The sequence below is a fragment of the Ovis aries genome, chromosome 18 (genome assembly GCF_016772045.2).
Source record: "Ovis aries strain OAR_USU_Benz2616 breed Rambouillet chromosome 18, ARS-UI_Ramb_v3.0, whole genome shotgun sequence".
NCBI lineage: Eukaryota > Metazoa > Chordata > Mammalia > Artiodactyla > Bovidae > Ovis > Ovis aries.
In genome coordinates, this window is record NC_056071.1 from 51022293 (window position 1) to 51030621 (window position 8329).

An 8329-nucleotide genomic window follows, 5' to 3' on the forward strand; every position below is an offset into this window, starting at 1 on the left:
GGATGGTCTGAAGCTGGCTATTTCTGTTTCATGCTTTGTTCTGTGCACAGTCCTGGCGGTGTCTTATGTTAGAGCTTTTCGCGTGGTAGCTCTCTCACAGTCTGGTATGCTAACCCAAGTTAGTTTGCTCTGGTTACACTCGTGGCATTCCAGCCCAATTCTTAAAAAGCACTGCAGCCCATGCCTCCCTGCCCAGCCCCCACTTGCTGGTGGCGGATGCAGGTGTCTGCACTGCTTCTCTGCTGGAGGAGTTACTGTTGGGCTCGTAATCTATTGGTTTTAATTATTTATTTATTTTTCTTCCCTGTTATGTTGCCCTCTGTGCTTCCAAGGCTCGCCTCAGACTCAGCAGTGAGAGTGTTTCCTGGTGTTTGGAAAGTCTCTCTTTTTAAGACTCCCTTCCCGGGCCAGGACTCCCTTCCTGGGACAGAGCTCCCTCTCTATCTCCTTTGTCTCTTTTTTCATCTTTTATATTTTTCCTACCTGTTTTTGAAGACAATGGTCTGCTTTTCTGGGTGCCTGATGTCCTCTGCCAGCATTCAGAAGTTGTTTTGTAGAATTTACTCAGCACTGAAATGTTCTTTTGATGAATTTGTGGAGGAGAAAGTGGTCTCCCCGTCCTATTCCTCCGCCATCTTAGGACCGCCTCAGTGTTGTTGTTCTTCAATTGCCAAGTCATGTTCTACTCTTGGTGACCTGATGGACTGCAGCATGCCAGGCTTCCCTGTCCCTTACCGTCTCCCCAGAGTTTGCCCAAGTTCATGTCCATTGAATCAGTGATACCATCCAACCATCTCATCCTCTGTCTCTTCCTTCTCCTTCTGCCTTCAATCTTTCCCAGCATCAGTGTCTTTTCCAATGAGTCAGTTGTTTGCATCAGGTGGGTACATATTGGAGTTTCGGCATCAGTCATTTCAATGAGTATTCAGGGTTGATTTACTTTAAAATTGACTGATTTGATATCTTTACTGTTCAAGGGACTCTCAAGTCTTCTCTAGCACCACAGTTCAAAAGCATCAATTCTTCTGTGCTCTGCCTTCTTCATGGTCCAGCTCACACATTCATACAGGACTACCAGAAAGGCCATAGCCTTAACTATATGGGTCTTTGTTGGTAAAGTGATGTCTTTGCTTTTTAACACATTGTCTAGGTTTGTCATAGCTTTCCTGCCAAGAGGCAATCATCTTCTAATTTTATGGCTGCAATCTCCATCCTCAGTGATTTTAGAGCCCCAAAAGAGGAAAGCTGTCATTGTTTCCACCTTTTCCCCTTCTATTTGCCATGAAGTGATAGGACCAGATGCCATGATCATAGGTTTTTTTTTTTTTTTTTTCAATGTTGAGTTTTAAGCTGGCTTTCTCAAACTCTGTCTTCTTTTCTATTAAGGGTGTTTTCCCTTCTCTTCATAAAATTCAGAATGATTTATGCTTCTTGACAAATACAAATATTTATTTACACAACTGCAGTACTTTTTTCCCCCCTCTGAGGAATTAACATAGGGACAATCGTTGTTTATCTTGTCTGTGACAAAATCCAACACAGTTGCATGAGATTTGGAAAAAAAAAAAAAATGGCGTTGAACTTTTGAATTGATTTGATTGTAGGAAAGTTGACGCCAAAATTTGTTCTAGAAAAATATGTAATTGAAAGAAAATACTCAATGGAAATATGTCAGATGTGTAGGTAAGCAGTGATGAATAATGGAGCTACTGAATCTGCATTATTAGTGTGTAGTCTGTAAATCGATAATTACTGTGATTGATGAGAAAACCACTAAAAATTCTTCCTAGAAAATATTTTCCAGGATATCTTTTTTCTTTGGTGTGTGAATTAATAATATATTCTTTTTTTATGCAGACTTTTGCAATTTAACTGTCCATTTCTCTTTCTTGAAGAGCTCTGACTGATAACTATCTATTATAGTAACCGTGATTACTCAGCAATGCTGAACTTGCAAAATATAAACAAACTCTAAATCTCCATTCAAATTTGCATCCATATCATTGCCTTCTAAATTCAGTTTGTCTAATATGTATTTATACACTGCATACTGACATTTCAAACTCTTTATCAGGTAAAGGCTGAAACTAAAACTCAGAAGCTCTCTTTGTTTTATGCATAAAGTAACAACATTAGTGGCAACAATAGAGTGATTACTAGAGACAGTATTCACTAAAAACTGTTTGGTTTTAAATATTGGATAGAGTGCATAGCAGGCACAAAATCCCCTAACTTCTATTTTAATATTGATGTTTATACTGCGTATGGAGAGTGTATATGGAATATTTTCAGAAGTACCTTTAAAAGAAGACAGAGCAAACTTGTATTTTGGCAGCACATTTTTCACCATTTCCTTTGTTAAAAAGACAAGTCATTTCCAAGGTCACACTTCAGCAGCAAGCAAGTTAAAATTAATTTTTTTTCAGAAATGGCAATTAAGCAGCTGTATAATTATTTCTTACAAGAGAGAACAATACATCCTGAAAAGAAGTTCTCCTACAAAGATTCAAACTGTATGATTATTGTTTATAAATTCATATATATTTATATAATTTATATTTATATACATTTTATAATAATGTTTATATTTGCATTATGCAACCAATTTTAAACTAAAGTATTATCATGCATATTCCGTATGTTTCTATGCTTCTACATTTCACCTGATAGAAGGACCAGGCTTCCATGAATTTGCACACTTCTATGTGCAAGTGACATGATGATTTAGCCAAATTCTACTTAGAGATCCCATCAGAGAGCAGCAAGGTAAGAGAGCAGAAACAGAAACATAAAAAAAGAATGAGGGCTCTGTCACTGTGAGTAACACATGGCATGGTCAGTGGAGGGCCTGGAGGACCACTGGCGCTGCCTCCCTGCCCTGTCAGGTTTAAGTCCCTAAAGCCCAGCCACCACTAACCATGGGTAGAGGTGAGAAAACAGAAGTCTTTTGTGGGAATTCACGCTGTGCGTGAACATGGTGTAGTGTACTACCATTCTCACGAGAACCTGATGGTGTGCTTCCAGGCCCAGCATGGCACTGGTACCAGGGGAAGTACAGGGAACCCCTGTAAGAACTCAGAATATTCAAGAAGCATCAGCTCAGCTAGAAGACTTTCTCTTGGTGAAAATACTGGACACATGGGGATGCTGAGAATCAGTTAACTCTAATCTCTCTTCATCATGATGGAGAGTTTTTCCTTGTTGAAGAAAAGATGGTGTACTTTCTGTATGGCATAACAGAAGTGGAGATCCCTAAATATCCAGAAACAGAGGAAACTGCTTGATAAACTGGGATTTGGTTAGAGACAGGTGGAACTAAGCTCACAAATCTTCAGAAATCAACTTTCAGGGACTTCCATTAAAAAAAAAAAAAAAAGCCTTGAAAAATGGTTGAAGCTACAAATCAAGTCAGTCAGTCATTTCAGCTGCTCAGTTGTGTCTGGCTCTGTGACCCTTTGGATCACAGCACGCCAGGCTTCCCTGTCCATTACCAAATCCCAGAGCTTGCTCAAGCTCATGTCCATTGAATTGGTGATGCCATCCAACAATCTCATCCTCTGTCCTCCCCTTCTCCTCCTGCCTTCAGTCTTTCCCAGCATCAGGGTTTTTCCCAATGAGTCAGTTCTTCTCATTAGGTGCCAAAGAATTGGAGCTTCAGCTTCAGCATCAGCCTTCCAGTGGATATTCAGGACTGATTTCCTTTAGGATGGACTGGTTTGATCTCCTTGCAGTTTAAGGGACACTCAAGAGTCTTCTCCAACACCACAGTTCAAACACATTAATTCTTAGGTGCTCAGCTTTCTTTATAGTCCACTCTCACATCTATTCATAACTACTGGAAAAACCATAGCTTTGACTTGATGGACCTTTGTTGGCAAAGTAATGCCTCTGCTTTTTAATATGCTGTCTAGGTTGGTCATAGCTTTTCTTACAAGGAGTAAGCATCTTTTAATTTTATGGCTGCAGTCACTATCTGCAGTGATTCTAGAGCCCAAGAAAATACAGTAGAACAAGAAAATCAAGTAGAGCAGTGTAAGGATCAATTTGCAGCAGACAGGTGCAACTGTGTGGCCATTGATAGGAAGTATAGCAAATTATTTGTTTCATTATGTTTCTGTATAATCCCATCAAAAAGCATTAGCAGTTTTAGGAAGGGCTCTCCCTGAAATGTGAGCCAATCAAGATAGGTAGGGGGAAAAACCAGCTTTGGAGATTCCTTTGAAAGAATAGTTGAAGGGGGTTCTAGTTGAACCCTGTGCCATTGCTTCTCCTAGGGAAGCAGATAGAGAAGGGCATTTTAAAGTTGATGCTGGGGCCTCCAAGCTAAAGAAACAGAGCTGTTTTAGACTGCCCTGCTTTTCACCTGGATAACCCTCATGATGTAAGCTATTGATTTAAAACCCTAATTATGGAAATTGCCTTAAATTTTGATGACTTTTAATATGTATGAATAATGGACAGAAGCAAGTGTGTAAGACTAAGAAAAAAACTTCGAGATTTATGGTGAACAGGTCAAAAGTTGCCGTCACAAAATTTTGTTAACTTTAAATATTTAATTAAGTTCCTTGCAAAGCTTGCTTATACCAACAACAGTAACAAAATGCACTGTAATCATTTCTGTAGTTAGCTTGTTATGGACCAAAAATGAAGAAACGATCTCAGAAATGGCTATGGCTGCAGCCACTCACGTGGTTACGGTAATTGAACCAATCATTCAGGATGCCAGCTGGCTCTTCCCTGTGAGGGTGTTCAGTTCAGCTCAGTTCAGTTCAGTCGCTCAGTTGTGTCTGACTCTTTGGGACCCCATGAATCGCAGCATGCCAGGCCTCCCTGTCCATCACCAACTCCTGGAGTTCACTCAGACTCAATGTATTAGAGCATTGTGCACTTCTGCACATGAATTCCATCACTCATCCCACACTGCACATGACTAACTCAGGGGCCCTGGACAAGTGCCCTGCCGGTACAGTGGTGATGGAGGGAGACTTGACTAAGAAGGGGAACTTAAATGTAAAGCTTATGGTTTGCTAGGGTAGCAGTCTAAAGAAAGCATATAACCACTGCTTTCCAGCTGCCTCTCCCATCAGCAGACCACATCACCTTGGTTTCAGTGGACCAAGCACCCTCCCATGACTCTACTTCTGAAAGCAGTGAAGTGATTAGGACTACCTCTACTCTATGGACACACAGGAGCAGGGGCTGAGCCTAGATACAGCAGTCCTCTGAAACCTGAGGACTTATTTCCATAGCCATTTCCTCACCAGGAATGAACTGGAGTAAGATAACTGTTAAGCAAAACCAAGCTTAGGCAGCTGCCAGGTCCCATCAGTTTTGGCCCAGCTCACAACTCCTCTGATCTTAGCACTCATACTTTGCTCTGAGCTGTTAGAAATCTTAAATCTTACTCAGTATCCCTAAATCCAGGAAGGCTACCTCCTGGGTGTCATGGTGACCAGAGTTGTTCAAGAATATCTCAGCATCCACGTAGTCTCTCACCAGATGCTCCTTGCACTGAGCAAATAGGTCAGGATCTAGGCTGGCTCTCTATTGCCTTCTGGCACTCTGGGCTCTGGAGGTATTCCCATGGCCTGCCCTATACAACCTCACTCACACCCACTGACACAGCTCCAACCTAGGTCAGTCAAGTTGGATGACCAGAACCCTTCCAATCCCATGGCATTGCCCAGTGAATACAGACTTGAACAGTCATCTCACATCTCTCCGGAGTCCAGCACCCTTGGTACTCCACCCAAAGAGGGCAACCCGGACTGTTAGCTTCTTAGATTCAAGCTGTGAGTTAATCTTGAGTCTGTGCAATTACATAGCAGAATTTTACTAAGGCCAAGACAAGTACTAAAGCTATGATACTGACCCAGTGTTCCCTCAACCCCTTATTCTCCTGATGCCATCCTTCTGAGGAAGGTAACCTCACTAACAAAGCACTAAGTTCCTAAAATAGTAATGGATATACAATCTGCCCTTAGTAATAACTGAACTTAATGTTTTATGACAACAATTCTAGGTTTTTAAAACCACTTGGAAGCATATTTCCTGAAATGCACTTATATTCAGCAAGCAAAAATTGCTCAGCTGCATTTTGTTAGATATGGATGATACAGAAATATAGCCTTATGAAAAAAGCTACCTTCTAGCCCTTGACCTCTGCTTTCCTGGTGAGTGAACAGGGCAGGAAAACATTTATCTTCACAAACAAGTGAAAAGATTGCAGTAGAGGGAAGAAGGAGATCTTACTATGCAAGACTTCACCTTTTGCCCAGCTGAAGAAAAAAGAGTGGAGGCTGACACTTAATGCTGAATGGCTTGTGTCTTGAAAGTTGAATTTCTTTAAATGGGAAAGAAATGATGACAAAAGCAAAACAAAACAAAAATACCTAGCCTGGAAAGAGTATTATTATTATTTAGTCACAGCTGTTAATGCAAGTAGCATTAAGGCAATTTGAAATGAGGAAACAATGTATTAATGATTTATTTAATAACATGCATTAATTGCAAATTATCTACTTCCTGCTACTTGGACTTTTATTCTTATATATTAGGAAGGAGTGCGTCTCCTTCATTCTTCCTGCCAGTATTAAATATGGTCCACTTCTCCCCTAACCTTCTCAATCCAAAACCTTTTATGTTAACTTGGTTGGTCCTTAGTTGGAAGTGAGGGAAACAACCAGGAAGCCAAAAGTCTCCGACTGTTATGGGTCAGTGTCTGTGGAAGTAGTGGTTTGTCTTCCTGGGCTCATTCTGTCAGAGATTGTGGATAAGAGTTCTGATTGTCATGTAGGGACTGGTTATTGTTCATATGTAGTCCTTCTTCTGATCTTGTGGTCCCTTGCAAGAAGTTGACCAATTGAGGAAAAGGCTAGACCCAGATCCTCACTGCTTTAGGATTGTTTCCATGCAATTGTATGAAAACCTATTCTTGGCATTTTGTTGTACCACCATGTTAGTCATCTGACAAAAGAGCAGCTGCATAGAAGCATTTAAGATCCTGGATATATTGTAGTGGAACAGCATAATTTTTACTAAAATGAGCATGAAGTAACAATAATTAATAGTTTCCTTAAGATGCTTGGAACCAGGAACCCAGCCTTCCCAAACAAGGCCAAGAGATAAGCCTCATAGACCACAAGGAGAAAATTTAAGACATTCAAGTAGCTTCTTCCTTAAGGCAGTAATATCTACCCTATTTTACTTTGCTTGTTCCATTCATCCATATACAGCAAGAAGTGTCAGCAATGGTACAGACATCATTTTAATTTGCCAACAAAGAACTGAGAGCCATGCAACTGTTCACGTCACCAGTCATGCTAATGAGTTCAGACTAACCAATATTCCATCTAGGGCAGAGGTGATGTCTTTCATAACTTCCGTCAGAGTTACTAATAAGTTCTCTTTACTCTTTTCTATGTGTATTATTAGTACCAATGGGAACATTGCCCTGATTGTTCATGTTAAAAAATGAATCACTAATTTCTATGAATAATCAAGAATGGTGTTGTTTTGTATATTGTGCCTGGGTAAGAATTTCCAGCTTAGCTGGTACAGAATTAAGGTCTCTATGCGTAGAAAAGTCTTCCTATATTATTATTCCTTCCTATATTATTCCTAAATTTTATGAGTTATCTGTCTAAGGCAAACAAGACCTGGAACCCTGGCTACAAATAATTTAGTACCTGCTAGGGTCGTGAAGAGTCAGACACGACTGAGCGACTTCACTTTCACTTTTTGCTTTCATGCATTGGAGAAGGAAATGGCAACCCACTCCAGTGTTCTTGTCTGGAGAATCCCAGGGACGGGGGAGCCTGGTGGGTTGCCGTCTATGGGATCGCACAGAGTCAGACATGACTGAAGTGACTTAGCAGCAGGAGCAGGAGCACTCAGAGATGCTGAGAAACAAAGGCATTGTCCACAATACAGAGTCAGAGTCAAAGCCTTTCATTAGCTTGGTTACATATTTGGATCTCTGTTAGTCTCTTCCAAGTGACAAGTACTTAGCCTATTGCCCTATGAAGATTGTTGAAGTCAAAGTTTAAATTACCTAACATCTGATTACTTTGCTGACTAAGGTCTGTCTAGTCAAGGCTACAGATCAACCCTGGGATTTCTTTGGAGGGAATGATGCTGAAGCTGAAACTCCGGTACTTTGGCCACCTCATGCGAAGAGTTGACTCATTGGAAAAGACTCTGATGCTGGGAGGGATTGGGGGCAGGAGGAGAAGGAGACGACTGAGGGTGAGACGGCTGGATGGCATCACTGACTCCATGGACATGAGTCTGAGTGAACCCCGGGAGATGGTGATGAACAGGGAGGCCT

At 40.9% G+C, this 8329-nt stretch overlaps 1 pseudogene; it reads left to right on the plus strand.

Annotated features, from left to right (window-relative positions):
• Window positions 1-2264: 2264 nt before the first annotated feature.
• LOC114109051 (rho GTPase-activating protein 17-like) lies at window positions 2265-5031 on the plus strand (annotated as a pseudogene).
• Window positions 5032-8329: the final 3298 nt, after the last annotated feature.